At 34.2% G+C, this 16,479-nt stretch overlaps 1 long non-coding RNA gene across 1 annotated transcript; it reads right to left on the bottom strand.

Annotated features, from left to right (window-relative positions):
* Nucleotides 1-348: 348 nt before the first annotated feature.
* On the bottom strand, nt 349-15,733 carry LOC127560385 (uncharacterized). Its single transcript, XR_007953322.1, has 2 exons — nt 15,628-15,733; nt 349-515 (listed from the first exon to the last, which is right to left on the bottom strand). It is a non-coding gene; the product is annotated as an uncharacterized LOC127560385 (long non-coding RNA).
* Between the last annotated feature and the right edge of the window lie 746 nt (nt 15,734-16,479).

Genomic DNA, 16,479 nt, shown 5'->3' with positions numbered 1-16,479 from the left:
GCAGTTTGGAACTATGCTGAAAAAGTTATCAAACAGTGCATACCCTTTGATCCAGCAGTGTTACTTCTGGGCTTATATCCCAAAGATATACTAAAGAAGGGAAAGGACCTGTATGTGCCAAAATGTTTGTAGCAGCCCTGTTTGTAGTGGCTAGAAACTGGAAAATGAATGGATGCCCATCATTTGGAGAATGGCTGGGTAAATTGTGGTATATGAATGTTATGGAATATTATTGTTCTGTAAGAAATGACCAGCAGGATAAATACAGAGAGGACTGGTGAGACTTACATGAACTGATGCTAAGTGAAATCAGCAGAACCAGGAGATCATTATACACTTCGACAACGATATTGTATGAGGATGTATTCTGATGGAAGTGGATTTCTTTGACAAAGAGACCTAACTGAGTTTCAATTGATAAATGACGGACAGAAGCAGCTACACCCAAAGAAAGAACACTGGGAAACGAATGTGAACTATCTGCATTTTTGTTTTTCTTCCCGGGTTATTTATACCTTCTGAATCCAATTCTCCCTGTGCAACAAGAGAACTGTTCAGTTCTGCAAACATATATTGTATCTAGGATATACTGCAACATATTCAACATATATAGGACTGCTTGCCATCTAGGGGAGGGGGTGGAGGGAGGGAGGGGAAAAATCGGAACAGAAATGAGTGCAAGGGATAATGTTGTAAAAAAATTACCCTGGCATGGATTCTATCAATATAAAGTAATTATTAAATAAAAATTAAAAAAAAAGAAAAAAAAAGAAATGACCAGCAGGATGAATACAAAGAAGCTTGGAGAGACTTACATGAATTGATGCTAAGTGAAATGAGCAGAACCAGGATATCATTATATACTTCAACAATGATACTGTATGAAGATGTATTCTGATGGTAGTGGATTTCTTTGACAAAGAGCCCTAACTCAGTTTCAACTGATCAATGATGAACAGAAGCAGCTACACCCAAAGAAAGAACACTGGGAAATGAATGTAAACTATTTGCATTTTTGTTTTTCTTCTCGGGTTATTTTTACCTTCTGGATCCAATTCTCCCTATGCAACAAGAGAACTGTTTGGTTCTGCACACATGTATTTTATCTAGGATATACTGCAACATATTTAACATATATAGGACTGCTTGCCATCTAGGGGAGGGGGTGAAGGGAGGGAGAGGAAAAATTGGAACAGAAGTGAGTACAGGGGATAATGTTGTAAAAAATTACCCTGGCATGGGTTCTGTCAATAAAAAGATTTTATATATATATATATATATATATATATATATATATAAAGAACAATCATTTGTAAATAATAATAAAAATAAATTATTGTTATCATTATAAAAATTGTATTTCTATAGTCAATAGTACATTTCATCTTTTTGACAATTTTTTCCAGATATTTGGATAGATCTCTGATGAGAGATTTACCTAACTTATGATGATGATCTATCATATTTCACAAATCATCATCTCTGCACCAAAGTAGCCCACAAACATACAATAAACTCATATGCTCATCAGTATTGAGCAATCACAAATAATATTGGAGTTAGAGATCATAGTGTTATTTTGTTTTTGAATCAAAATTGCCCCTATTGCTCTAACCAATTAGGCAAAGAAAAGATAAGAAGAAATCTGTGCTCCAGAGAAAATTATTTTATTCCTGTTGATTGAGCAGCTGTCTCCCTGACCTTTTTGTATGCAAATGAGTTACTCATATCCTTTATAAGATGCAAAATGATCCATTGAAATATAAAAGTCTCACACTTTATTTGGTACAAAAGTAATCTGAATGAAATTTCTCCTTTCATCTCATTGTTTCTGTTGTTTGTCCCTTAAATCTTGCAAAATTTTCCAAAGTCTGAAAGGGGCAGACATTTATACTGCCACTTATGTGTTGGACAATTGATAAAACCCTTTACATTATCACATTTGAACCCCGTAACAACGTTAGAGTATATTACAGGAAATATTCTATCCTGGCTCTTTTTTTGGTCATGAATTTCAGGTAGTCCAATAAGTAAGTCTTAAAATAGTTCCCCTTGATCTGTTTTCTGGGACAATGGTTTTTTTTATGAGATACTTTACATTATCATCCAGTTACTGAGACTTTTAATTCTGTTCTAGTATTTCTTTTTTTTCCCCAATCTCCATAGAATGAATTAACTAATTTTGACAATTTTAATTGTTAGGGAGTCTGTTATTTGGATGAAGTTTTGATACTCTTAAACTACTAAGCTGTTAATTCACTTTCTGTTTCTCCTCTTCAATTGCCATTTCTTTTCAAATTATTTTCTTCATCTGTTTCATTTTATTTATAATTCAGCCTTCAAAGGGAAATTTTTGTTTTATTTCTTCTAGTAATTCAAATTGATATTATAGGAAAGATTTGTTTTCTTTTGTAACTTTCTTTAGTGGATGTTTGTACTTCCTTTTCTACTTCAATAATTCTTCAATGAATTTTTGTGCCTCTTTTGCCATTTGGCCAATTCTGTTTTTAAGGGCCTTATTTGCCTCAATGTTTTCTGCCTCTTTTAACAAGCTATTGACTTTCCTTTTCATGAGTTTCTTGTATCACTCTATTTTTCTTCTTATTTGCTCATCTATTTCTTTTATTTGATTTTACAAATTGTTTTTGAGTGCTTCCTAGTCTCTTTTTTCATTCTGAGACCATTTCACATTTTTCTTTTCATCCTTTGGATGTAGAAGTTTGACTTTGTTCTCTCTCTCTCTCTCTCTCTCTCTCTCTCTCTCTCTCTCTCTTTCTTTCTCTCTCTCTCTCTCATTTTCTCCCCCCTCTCTCTTTTACTCTCTCTCTCTCTTTCTCTCTCACTCTCTCCCCCCTCTCTCTTTTACTCTCTCTCTCTCTCTTTTTAATTTGTATTTTGATCTTCTCTGTCACCATAGTTACTTTTTATTGCCAGGTTATTTTTCATTGTTTGCTCAATTTTTCAGACCATTTGTTGACTTTTAACTATATGTTAAAATCGTGCTCTATTCCTGGGGTGAAGGGGACCCTGTCTTAAGTTTCAGTGTTGTTTTCAGAGCTTGGTGTGATGGATAGCTTTTAGTTTTCAATTCTTTTAACATGGTGTCATCTAAAAAGAGGTGTGCTCACTGCTTTCCTGGCCTGTGCTCTGATTCATGAGTAGCTATATGCACTCTTTTTCAGCCTGGGAATGTAACGGGGTTGTTGCTTCCCTATGATCATGAGTTCTAGAGTGCTAGTACTCCTCTTTATTTTGTTGCCCACAAGGGCAACCCAGATTCTTTTATGGGTAATGAAACAGAGTCCTGTACCCATTGCCAGAAAAGGGACTCTTGTAATCTCTTTCTGACCAGTTGTTCAACCCTCTTACCATCTGTGACCTGAGAGCTCTGGGAGCCACTCTTGCCAATTCAGTAACTCCCAAGGCTTGCTGCTGTCTTTTCAGGGCACTGAGCTATGCTACTTTCACCCAGGTGTGAAGGACCTTTCCTGCCAAATTTCTAAATTCTCTTGGCCTGGAAAATTATTTCACTCACTCTTCTATGGATTCTACTATGTTAGAAATTACTTCGGGACGTTATTTTTAAAATTTTAGGAGAGATATTTGGGAAAGCTTCAACAAGTCCCTCTCTTGGTTCCGCCATCTTGATTCTGATCCTGTTAGTTGATTTTTATGCCAATTTCGTATATCACAAGTTAATTGTTAGTTCCTTGAGTATAAGAATTTGTTTTTATTTTGTCTTTTTTAACCAACAACGTATAATAATGATCACTTAACAATAAGTACTTACCTAATAACTGTGTTGAATTTTACTGCAAAAACATGAGAAGAAATATGGAATTAAGTTAAAGGAAAGATAGGAATTTAAAAAAAAATCTTAATGTAGGACAAATATGAGGGTGCCTATCTTTTTTTGGGAAATGAACAGGAGATAAAAGAAGCATTAAAAATAATTAAATCTAGTTTCAAGTGTCAGGTGTCTTGAATAATAAAGAAAGATCTGGTAATTTATTGACTTTCAATATGGTGATTGACATTGGGAAGGAAAAATGTAGGCATTGAAACTTGCACAGTGATAGGCTGAATTTAGGGCTTAGAAAATTAAGTTCCTGAAGAAAAGTAAAGTTGCTGCTTTGGGTTGCATTATGGAAGAAGTATGATAAGACCCAGCTATCAGGAAGTATCAGATTAGAATCAATTACAAGGCACTTATTTTGTTAGTTCAGATATATACCACATCCTGGGACAGGGCTATACTATGCAGGGGTGGTTCAATGGCCCCAGCTGTAAAATTTTTGGGATTCAGGGCTAGGGGACTTGGAAGATCAATACACCATGTGTCATCATACAAGATAAATCAGTTGTTATTCCTTATATTTCAGAGTTTGCTACAACCACAACTAAAACTTTCCAAGGAAAACAAATGTAAATTAATATTTAACAAATGTTGTCTTCATAAACAATAGATTATTTTTAAAATGTTACTACACTTCCAGGATCCCCTATGGGCTTTCACCAGCACATCCTCATTGCATTAATCTCTGGAAGGAAGGAGAATGTTATTAAGCAGTAGTGTCAACATGTCAAAACCTTTCTCCTGGGAGCAATGCAAAATAACTAGCATTTTTCCCCTTTAGGGAACATTTTGGTCCCATTATCTTGTATGTCTAAAGAAGTGAATGTTACTTAGAGTGATGATGATTCTATTTTTAATCTCTCCCCTTTTCACCTGTCTTCTTCTCCCCATATTCCTCCTTCTTTCTTTTTTTTTTCCTCTTTATATTAGCAACTTTGGCAAAAATATTTAGGAATTTCTTGGGAATCCCAAACCAATAAAATTACTTAACTTCTTCATTTATTTGAGGGAATTGCTGGGTGAGAAATAGGGTTGATGGCAGTGCCATGCTCCAAAGATCTTAAGAGAGACTTGCAATAAATCACCAGAACTCCCCATCATTCCCCTTTTCTATTTGAATTCAACAGAAGTTAACATACATGTCTGATATGTTTAAAGTGATGGATTATTTTATTATTATGTTTATTATTATTGTTGACTAGTTTCTAGGCTCAGGGTTCACAAAAAAGTAGGACAGATTTTGTTGAATTTTTTTTTTGGGGGGGGTAACTAGGTCACTCTATCTTTTCCAGATAAAAAGTATAATACTCACATGTCAATTCTGATTTTAATTTGCATAGAAACCCTTACAAATTTTGTATTTGATGTGGGCCAGCAAATCCCTTCACATTAGGCTTCTTAGTGACTCCTTTTTCCTAATGGCTCACCAGTCATAATGCAGACACCTAAATGACCTCGAGCCCTACAATTTTGAACATATAAGCTCAGTGATCCATGAATTTCAACCTCCTTCTCAGCTGAAACTAGACATATACCACCACACCCTATATCCAATTTCCTTGAGTGATTTACTGAGTTTCTGGATAAACCACACATCTTTTTTGGTCCATGCAAGAAATCAAAATTTTCAGTGTCAGCAAGATAATCCCAGGCAGTGTTGGATCAAGGCAGTAGTCAGGAAGACCTGGGTTTCTGTGTTATCCTAGACAAGTCACAATATAGTCACAATGGAAAGAACATTGGATTTGGAGTCTAGACAACATAGTTCTGAATCTTGCCCCCCAAATGCAAATGCTGTGCAGCACTGGGCAAATCACTGAATCTTGATAATCTAGTTTTCTCATCTATAAAATATATCTTCTTATAAAACATGCCTCACAGATAATTATGAAAGACATGTTTAGAAAGATTTTTGCATATATAAAAGCCTTATATAAGTGACAACTATCTTTGTCATAACCTCACATTTCTCCAGTGGAGGAGAGATAGGGATGAGGATAGTATATTCTAGAATTAAAAAGCCATCAAAAGGGCAGTTAGTTGGTATAGTGGATAGAACACCAGCCCTGAAATCAGGAGGAGCTGTGTTGAAATTTGATCTCAGACACTTAACACTTCTTGGCTGTGTGACCCTGGGCAAATTGCTTAATCCTAATTGCCTCAGCAAAAAAAAAAAAAAAAAAAAAAACCAGACAAACCAGCCAACAAACAAAAACTATTAAGAATATATATTTGAAGACAGTTGGAAGTACAGTTAATTGTATGTTGGGCCTGAGGTGAGAAAGTCCTGTGTTCAAAATTGGCCCCAGATTTCCGTCATGTGACTGTGGGCAAATCATTTAATCTCTGTGTGATTCAGTTTACTCCACTGTAAAATGAGGATAATAGTAGTATCTACCTCAAAGAGTTGCTGTGAATATCAAATGAAATAATAATTGTAAGCACTTATCATAGTGCCTGCCAGATAATATGTGATATATAAATGTTTGTTCCCTTTTCTTATATTCGTATAAAATAAAATAATGGCCTATTTCTTTAAAAATAATAAATATTCCAGGAACTTTCTCTCTTTCTCCCCTGAGCTCTTTTAATTGATTAATCAATACACATTTAACTTTGTACCTGATACATATATGAAGAGCAAGCTGGAAATAGAAGGAAGATGCTTGGAAAAAAAAAACAAAAAAACAAAACTTCTTAAAGAAGGTGGAATTTTATCTGAGATTAGAAGAAAGCCAGGGATGCCAGGAAATGAAGATATATAACAGAGGAGAACCATTCTAGTCATAAGGAATAGCTGCTGAAAATACTTAAGAATCAGAAGATAAGAGTGTCTGAAGTAAGGCATGCCCTATGCATAAGACAAAGAAGGGGGAAAAAAGTTCATAAAGACTATTCAATAAAGTGCACAACATCACTACCACCACCATTACTATTACTACTCCTGCTACTACTATTACTATTATTACTACTACTACTACTAGTAGTGTTATTCAATACTACTACTGCTACTGTTACTATTATTCCCACTACTCCATTCATTAGTACCACCTCCACTACCACTACTACTATTATTGCAATTACTATATTACTACCATGACCACCACTACCACAATTACCACCACCATCATAACTCATCCTCCTCTTCTCCCGATTACTACTGATACCACTATTACTATTATTGCTACTATTAGTGGTGATAGTGTTATTCAGTACTATTACTGCTACCATTATTACAACTACTACTATTATTATTGCAATGACTATATTACTACCATGACTACCACTGCCACCATTACTACCATCATAACTCCTCCTCCTCTCCCAATTACTACTGATACTATTATTGCTGCTACTACTAGTGATAGTGTTACTTTACTATTACTACTACTATTACTATTATTGCAATTCCTATATTACTACCATCATTACCACCACCACTATCATAACTCCTTCTCCTCCTCTCCCAAAGTACTGACAGTACTAATACTATTATTACTGTTATTATTAATGATACTGTTATTCAGTACTATTACTGCTACCACTACTAGTACTACTATTTACTTTTCTATAAAATAAGTGGTTATACTTATGATTACCATATGATACAGAAGGCATACATTGTGATTAACAATAACAATAATAATAAGATTAACCTCTTGAGAGGAGGGATTAGTAGAGAAAGTTAGATTAGGAAGCCTGAAAAACAGGAGTCACTAGCTTCTTTACAATCAAAATGTAATTGCTATTGTCAAAGGAAAGGGCAAGGCAGCAAGACCTGGGAAGGCCATTTCTCTTCTCTCCCTCTGTCTTTGTCTCTTACTGTCTTTCTATCTCTGTCACTGTCTCTGTCTTTCTCTCTGTCTGTCTGTCTCTGTCTCTCTGTCTCTCTCTGTCTCTTCTGTCTGTCTGATCTTGCTGCTACCTAACAGCTGTTTTGCTCTCTTAATTCCCTATGAATTAACATAGGGAGTCAAAACCCACACCCTGAGAAATACTGAGCAATTTTTAAATTATTAAACCAATAAGTTTTAAATCATTGTGAAGACTGTGGAAAAATGCTGTCTGCAGAAAACTAGGATAAATGTTGGAATCTGGTGCTCTACCCTCCTTCCTGACCTTCTCCCTTGAGTCTTGGTGGTTGCCTGAGCCAAGAGGCAATATTAATCCTAAGAATTCCTTATTTCTCTTATGGTGTAAGACATGGGAAGAAGAGAAATCCTTAACCACAGGTTTAGATTAAATGCTGATCTTTGCAGGCTGTATAGGAAAATCTATTTAGATATCCAGAAAGTGGAGTTGGCTGTATAGCTAACTGGGCTTGAGTTTTGGAGGTTTTTGATCATTGGATGCTCTAGTAATATGTTGTGTTTTTGCTGGGCACTCCGATAGTTACATCCCTAAAGGGACTATGCGTAATCTATAGACAACTCTACTTTGTCTCCTTTCCCAATCTCCCAGAACCTCCTTAACTCAATATTCATAAAGTAGATGTTTGTAATATTGTTGCTCAGTAAGAAAACATTGACATATTACACTAAATATTTGCCCACTGATTGTAAATGACTTGGATTTAAACAACATCTGACTTGCAACACATTTTTGAAAAGAACAATGCACATTTGAATGTCTCCTAAAGTAAGAATAACTGGCCTCACTATCCCAGAGGGACACTGGCTATACTCTCTCCAACGTCCTAGAGATATCCCTACAACTTGAAACCTCCAAGCTCAATTCACCAGATTCAGCTCTTCATCCCTTCTCTTGCTGTCTTTCCTGTCTGGCTTTACATTTGTCTTATCACATTTTGTTGAATTTTTTTTTTCCTAGGGACTAAAAATAATACTTTCTAACTATCTTTTATTTGGAAGATTTCAGTACATATGATAATTTCTAGCCTTTGATTCAATCATGAGTTACATTTAATTTTATATAAATTATTGGTTAATAATACTTAGCATTTATATCTCAATTTTCATGTTTATAATCCTTTTCCCTTTCCATCTCAACCACCTCCTTAAATAAACAAAAGAATCAAATACTCATCTACAGTTTATATGTAAGGAAACTGAGGCACAGATGATTTCTAAATGCATCCAAGGCCATGTCATGAGGGACTTGGAACATTTGGAATAAAGTTTCCCTTGAGCCTTGAGTTTCCAAGCTGTTATTGAATTATTGTACTGAATAGTCTTACATATTGGGAGTAGCAGAGGAAAGGGAACTACATATTCACAGTCTCCATCAAGTTCCTTTGTGCCCTATGGGAACATTTGTATGCATTTCCAAATGGCATAAAACAAGTGATTTAAAGTTTGAATTTTTTTTTTTTTTGATGCAAGGAGCTTAAAAGCTCTTTTTTCTTCTACCAATTCATATTTTATACTTCTTATCAGCATATGTTTGGGAGCTCAATTCCTAAACACAAGTGTGGTTTTCATGTCAGTTCCCCTAAAGACTTGCACAATGGATTTCATATGCAACCCAGAGAAAATATGTCAAGTAATCTATTGGAATTTCTTCCTTTATCAGAGCTTACTGGTTTGAGATGGGACTTGGATCAGAACTGCTTGCAAAAAAAAAAAAATCAAAGCATAAAGGAAAATGGCAAATATTTGAGGAAATGAAATGAAAAAGGAAGTAACAGATTGATGGATATAACATTTTTAAGTGAAAAGGGGAGAGGTACCTACAAACATATGGACTTACCATATACAACCTTAAAAGTGTCACATGAAGAAAAATGTATAATTTCAATGACTTTTGAAGCATTACTGTGAAATCTTAAGGCATGAGAGAAGTGTTTTTCAATTTTGCTGTAATGGATTAGATGCAAGATTTTTTTATATCAAGAATGCATCTTTCCCTCCCTTTTCTTTGAGAAAATATTTGTGTTGTGGCCAATGAGAGTTAATTTTTTTTTTTTTTCTTAGAGGACTACTAAACTCCCAGATGAATTTGCATATTATTCAATGTAGGAGATGGATTTGTGGAAGGAGTGAATCTAGTAATATACTGTTTTAAATGTCCATATTTATGTCCAGCCAAAAATGGGATAATGTGGGAGGTGAGAACAAAGGGTACAAGCCAGACTGATTTCCGATTAATTCTCATCATATGCATTTACTTTCTAGTAAGGATAGTCTACTTTTTGTTCCCTATAGATTTAATTCCATCTCCTGCATATGTTTGCCAAAGCTGTCATGTATTTGTAGCATGATTTGCTCTTTCCCTCCTTAACAGATACTTTTTGGAATTCCTAGCTCCCTTCAATGTTTATGTCTTGACACACCATAATAGCTAATATTCATTTCAAATGTGAATTAAATTTAAATGCATTTCAATTTTCAAATAAATTTAAATTCTATTTTAAAAATAAATAAATAAATATATATATATTATATATATATATATATATATATATATATATATGTATGTGTATGTATGTGGCTATGGAAATAATATAAATAAACAATAGAAATATAGAAATACACACAAAAGATACATATAAATGTGCATTTATATATAAAGTATATGTTATAATATGTAATATAATAATTATATATTTATGAACAAATGTGATATTTGTAATGCTCATTACTGTACCTGATACATAGTACATTCAATGTTAATTATTATTGATATTACTATTGTTATTCCACATAGACATATTTTATATATTCACTTATACATTATATTCTTATGTATACATATATAAATATATGTGTATATATGTTAGTGTGTTTATATGTTTTTATATGTCTTTATAAATGTTGTTTCATACCTTCATCTCTATCTTACTAACGCTCAAGAGCTTAACTATTTCATTTTAATCTATGTATCCCTATCATTGAATGAGATTCCACCCAATGAATGTATCAGAGTAACTAAAATTAGCAATGCTCTTCTCTCAAAGTAAAAATAATTTTTTAAAGTAGAAAGCATTGTAGTATCAAGGAAAAAATATGGAAAGTTTTAAGTTCTGTCAAGCTCCAGCCTTGGGATCAATCCAAAGGAGACAGAATGTTAATACAGCAATTCATGTCTTCAAGAATCAGAAGCTACCATTCTTCACATCAAAGTTACTCTTGTGGAATAGGGAGGCTTGAAGAGGATGGCCTGCATGAAGTTTCAATTCAGGCATCTGTACTGCAGACTCTGGAGCCCACATACAACTAGCAATGATATTAAATTAAAAAAAAAATCAGAGACTTTCCACTTCGAGTAAAATAAAGCAGATCATACCATTTTTTCTTATTGCTTTCTTCCTTATATTATTTTTTCTTAGCCATGGTTTTAGTTATCACTATGCCTTCTCACAGGTACATGCCAGCCCAGCTGGCTAATCCCATGATGTGGTCCCTAAAGCTATATTATAAGCATCCAATGAAATCAGTTCCTGGAAAATAGAATTCAAAGGAAACTTCACTACATCTACACAGCCCTTACTATAATATTACAAATTACTATGAATGAGTTCACTAGCTCTCTCTTGAATTTAGTTTATATAGAGCAATTGACAAATCATTCTCTTCAGAGAACTTTACAACTACTATTTCACAATCACTAATGCAGTAGTTCACAGTTAGTTTGTGGCAATACTTGTACTTGTATCTTATGACCCAGAACAACACTCATCTAATATTTTCCTAGGATAGTTGGCCACTTCACAAAAGGGATCAAAACCTTAATAAAATTTTATTTTATTTAGTTGATATCCATGATTATAGTCCTTATAGACATTACACTTATTTTTTTCTAAAACTAATAGATAGCCTAATTGACTTTCTATCTGAACATTTAAATATTTGGATTTTTCATGTTTAGAAAGTAATATACAATTATGGAATCAGAATGATAGAGTACAAAGAAATCTATCTTCAATTTAATTCAATAAGCATTTATTAAGAACCCAGAAGGAGTCAGGAACTTCACTGAATTCTTTGGTTACAAAAGAAAAAGGAAAAAAAAAAAGAAAAAAGAAAGTCAGATCCTTCCCTCTAATATAATACAAAATACAAAAAAAAAACAACAAAAAAAAAAAACAGATAATACAAAAAAAGGAAACTAAAAAGGAGAGTATTGGGATGTTGTACTTAGATTTGGGCCATGATATTTTATGGAGTTGAAACCAAACCGAATTGCTGGTGGAAAAAGTCACTTTGATACTAAATAGAAGCACTACGATTTGAACCTCAATCCTCTGACTATACCACATTATCCTTGAAGAAATGTCAAGGATGTACATATGATACACATAGAGACTTAGGAGTTCTTTACAAAGAAAAGCTTTAGAAGATGTTTATTGCTCTATCCTCCTAAACTTTAATTAATGGGAGGAGACAACTGAGGGAAATGAGAAGGTATTGAATGTCAAAATCTGGATCAATTTTCATAGTGATGAGACTTCAAGTGATTAGCTCATCCTGTAGTATATTTCTAGGAGTTTAAATTAAGAAGAGTCACTGGTAGAAAAGGGGGATCTGGGTCTCAGAGGGTAAAAGTAACAACAGTGGGGTGAAGATGCAAAAGAGAACTTTAGGCTCCAAGCAAGAAAATAAAGAATAAGCACTATCTGAAAGTAGAATGAGAATTAATGCCTTCTTCTGCAATGGAAGTCTAGGAACATAGCCTGGATGCCCACATCTTATAAATCACTTTGTCATACAGTCAAATATTTAGATCCTATAGAGAAATATTATCTATCAGATAGCTAGATCATTAATAAACCCCTCTAAATGTGCATATGAGGACATCGAGGCCCAGGAAAGTTAAATACGTTTTTCAAGGTTATGGTTCCAGTAAAAGGCAGAGGGCATTTAAATACCTTTTATCAATCTCCAGCCTTATATTCCTTTCACTATAACACAGTGCCTCCTTTTAGAATTAGAAATCTGAAGTCCAGAAAGGAAAGTTTACTTGTTCAGAAGTTAAATGAAGAACAAGCCTAAAACTTAGGTCTTTCTGATGAAAAAAAAAATACATTATTGATTTTATAGAAGAGTTCTTTGCTTTAGATAGTCATTCATTTCATTGTTGTTGTTGTTTTTGAATAATTAATTTCTCTAGGATATTTGAATGAGGAATCAATTTATAAAAAAAAAAAGTCAATCTGTGCATCTTTCAGAGAAGTCTCCAATATCTCCTCATCTAAAGGTCACTCTGGAATCTGAAAAGCATTGAGACACAAGAGTTGAAAGGTTCTCATAAGGTGCAAAAAGGCTTTGTTCCCTGTCCTCAATAGATCAAATAGCTATTGTCCATAAACAAGTCTTGATAACTTCAGAGAGTATCATCATGAGGGTGATGAACTATGAGATGATTGGGGTATGGGGATGGCAAGATGTCTCTCGATAACTGTCACTATTTTAAAAGCTTAGTGTTCTATTTTGCTGGAAGGAAAACCATTGTGGTGATCATGGAGAGATATTGATTTAGAGTTTGGAAGAATAGTGATGTTCATTAAATCTATCCCCCTTACTTCAATAAGTTGAAAGAACTCAAGTAAAGTCACTTTGATATTAAATAGAAATACTAAGATTTGAACCTCAGTCTTCTGGTTTAAATACCAGCACTCAATTCACTTTACCACATTATCCTTGAAGAAATATCAAGGATGTACACATGGTGTTTTATGAGCATGAGCATGTCTGCTGTATAACACACTGTTACAACTCTTTTGACATTAGTGTCTGTGCCTCTGTTGTCACTAAGATAGTTTTTTTTTTAAATAAAATGTGTTGTACAGTAGCAGCTACCTTCACAAAATGAATTTAGGGGAACTTGGAGAGCCCTTCACCAAATAACCACCACCAACAATAACTAACATTGATTTGTCCCTTAATGTTTACAAAGCACATTTCACAGCATCACACTTGATCCTCATAACTACCCCATGAAAGAAGAACTATTAATTTTCCTATTTTATAAATGATAAACTTGCTTAGGGTCCAATAGGATTGGATTTGCACTCAGGTCTTCCTCATTCTGAGTTCAATACTCTATTGATTTCATCACCCAATTGCCAACTTCTCTTCATCACTGGGAATAATAGCTATCTACAAGACTGACATGGGGAAATGGGATTAGACTTGTTCTGCTAGGCCCCAGGAAATAGAAATAAGAGAAATGACTAGAAGTTGAAAAAATGCAACTTTAGTATCAAAGCCTAAACTTTCTAACAACTAGTTCTATCTTCAATCAGAATGGACTGCCTTGAGAGGCAGAGGTTTTCCCACCTTGGATGTCTTAGAGCATAGCCTGGATGACTATATCTCAGATATCCTAACAACAGCCTGGATTAGATATCTTTTGAAGACCTTGCCAATTCTAAGACTCTGCTGCTCTGTAATATGTGAAATTCCTTTACTGTAGATATTTGAAATGGTCACTGCAAACCTGAAAAAATAACTATTCTTTTGTTTTTTAATAAATCTAAGCAATAGAAATATTTTCCATGAGCATTTTGATATCTGTAATTTTATAAGTGCTAAGAAATATAGACATTTTCCTGGGATTAAAATGTGTATGCAAAGACTGGCCATTCAATGCATATAAATTGCTAATGTTTGACCCTCAATATTCCTGTGCTCATATGCTATGTTAGTTATAAAGGCACAGGAAAAAAAAAAAACTGTACCCCAGATGAAAGGATTTAAGAGAAGTCAAATGTTTTTCCATGTAAGTGAATAAAGAATGAAAGTCTGCAAATGGAGTCCATCTTGTTATGCCTTCAGGGAACCTCCTCAGTGTCGACTGCCGTGCAAAATTATCTCGGCGTAAATAAATCATCGTCCACTCCATCTGCAGCTCTAAATAGGGAAATGTGAGTTCCATTAACTAAATTAAAAAGTAAATGGGCAAATGAGTTGAAAATTGTGTCGAATGAAGAAATGGGGGTTCAGGTAGACAATCTGATGCAAAGCATGTGAAATTAGTGCTGCATGGAATACATCAAACATCTTCTGAAATCTGTTGTTTAGAAAGAAACACTTTTCTGTCGAGGGGGGGGGGCGGGAAGTAAATGATATAGCTCTACTGCACTTGATTCAGTGCTTCCCTGGTTGTCAGTATTCTGGACAGAGGTCACCAATGCCATAGCAACAATGATGGAACGTGTGGTTCCATGTCCCAGACTCTTGTTTATGGCATGAAAAAGATTGTGTACTGGATAAATATGAAGAGAGATTTCCAGACATTGTACTATTGGTGACTAAAAAGCACATAACTCTTAATGGGGAAGAAAGAACAAATCCCAGCAAGATACATGGGAACTGATAGGCTTTTTTACTCAGTTCTGATAGAGATTCTCTTTTACAAGAAAGGAGAGAAAGAAAAAAAGAGAGCAAGAGAGAGTGACAGACAGACAGAGATAGACAGATAGGATAGTCTTATTTAATAAAATGATATCCATCATCTTTAAATGGCCCCTTTGCTGACATTCCTTGCTGGCTGTTCAAAACTAGAAAAGCAAGGGAAAAGAACATAAGGACACATGAAAGAAACAAACAGTCCAATCAGAACAACAGTGCCATAAAAAAAATATGTTATGAACTGATGCTAAGTAAAATGAGCAGAACTAGGAGATCATTATACACTTCAACAACGATATTGTATGAGGACATATTTTGATGGAAGTGGATTTCTTTGACAAAGAGACCTGAGTTTCAATTGATAAATGATGGACAGAAGCAGCTACACCCAAAGAAAGAACACTGGGAAACAAATGTGAACTATCTGCATTTTTGTTTTTCTTCCCGGGTTATTTATACCTTCCGAATCCAATTCTCCCTATGCAACAAGAGAACTGTTCGGTTCTGCAAACATATATTGTATCTAGGATATACTGCAACATATCCAACATATATAGGACTGCTTGCCATCTAGGGGAGAGGGTGGAGGGAGGAAGGGGAAAAATCAGAACAGAAATGAGTGCAAGGGATAATGTTGTAAAAAAAATTACCCTGGCATGGATTCTGTCAATATAAAGTAATTATTAAATAAAAATTTAAAAAAATATGTTAAACTCAATTGCCTGTTGGTGTTTCTGGTAATTGATAAACCATTTTTGAGACTTGAGCTATTTTTATTTCATTTTTTGGCTCACTATTTCTTGATAAAAATATGCATGCCCTATAATTAGAGTATCAGCTTATCTATCTATATATGTCTATATACATATCATCAACACACACACATATACCTATATATCTATGTATATATAGTTTTATGTATATGTATATATATATGAATATATGAGAGATAGAGATATGGAGATAGATAGAAAGACAGAAAAAGAGAGAAAGCGGAGGGAGGGAGAAGAAAGGAAAAGAGAAAGAGAGATGGGGAGAGAGAGAGAGACAAAGAGAGAGAGGCTGGCATTAATGCATGTTTTTTCATACTAATACCTAGTGGCATTTTTTGTTCTGTGTGCATATATATGAATATATATTCTTTAGGAAATGATGCTATATCTTAAGAAAGATCACAATCAGAACAGTACTAAAAGGAGGAGAAGATATCAAGAATTCCAAGACACAGAACATATGTCCTATTTTCATAATACTTAGCACTAGGCACAGAGCTGCTTATCATACACTATTTAGACAGGTGCTAATTAGTAG

Source organism: Antechinus flavipes, chromosome 4 (genome assembly GCF_016432865.1).
Source record: "Antechinus flavipes isolate AdamAnt ecotype Samford, QLD, Australia chromosome 4, AdamAnt_v2, whole genome shotgun sequence".
Taxonomy (NCBI): domain Eukaryota; kingdom Metazoa; phylum Chordata; class Mammalia; order Dasyuromorphia; family Dasyuridae; genus Antechinus; species Antechinus flavipes.
Note: the sequence above shows the minus strand (reverse complement) of the source record. Positions and strands in the feature narration are given on the sequence as shown.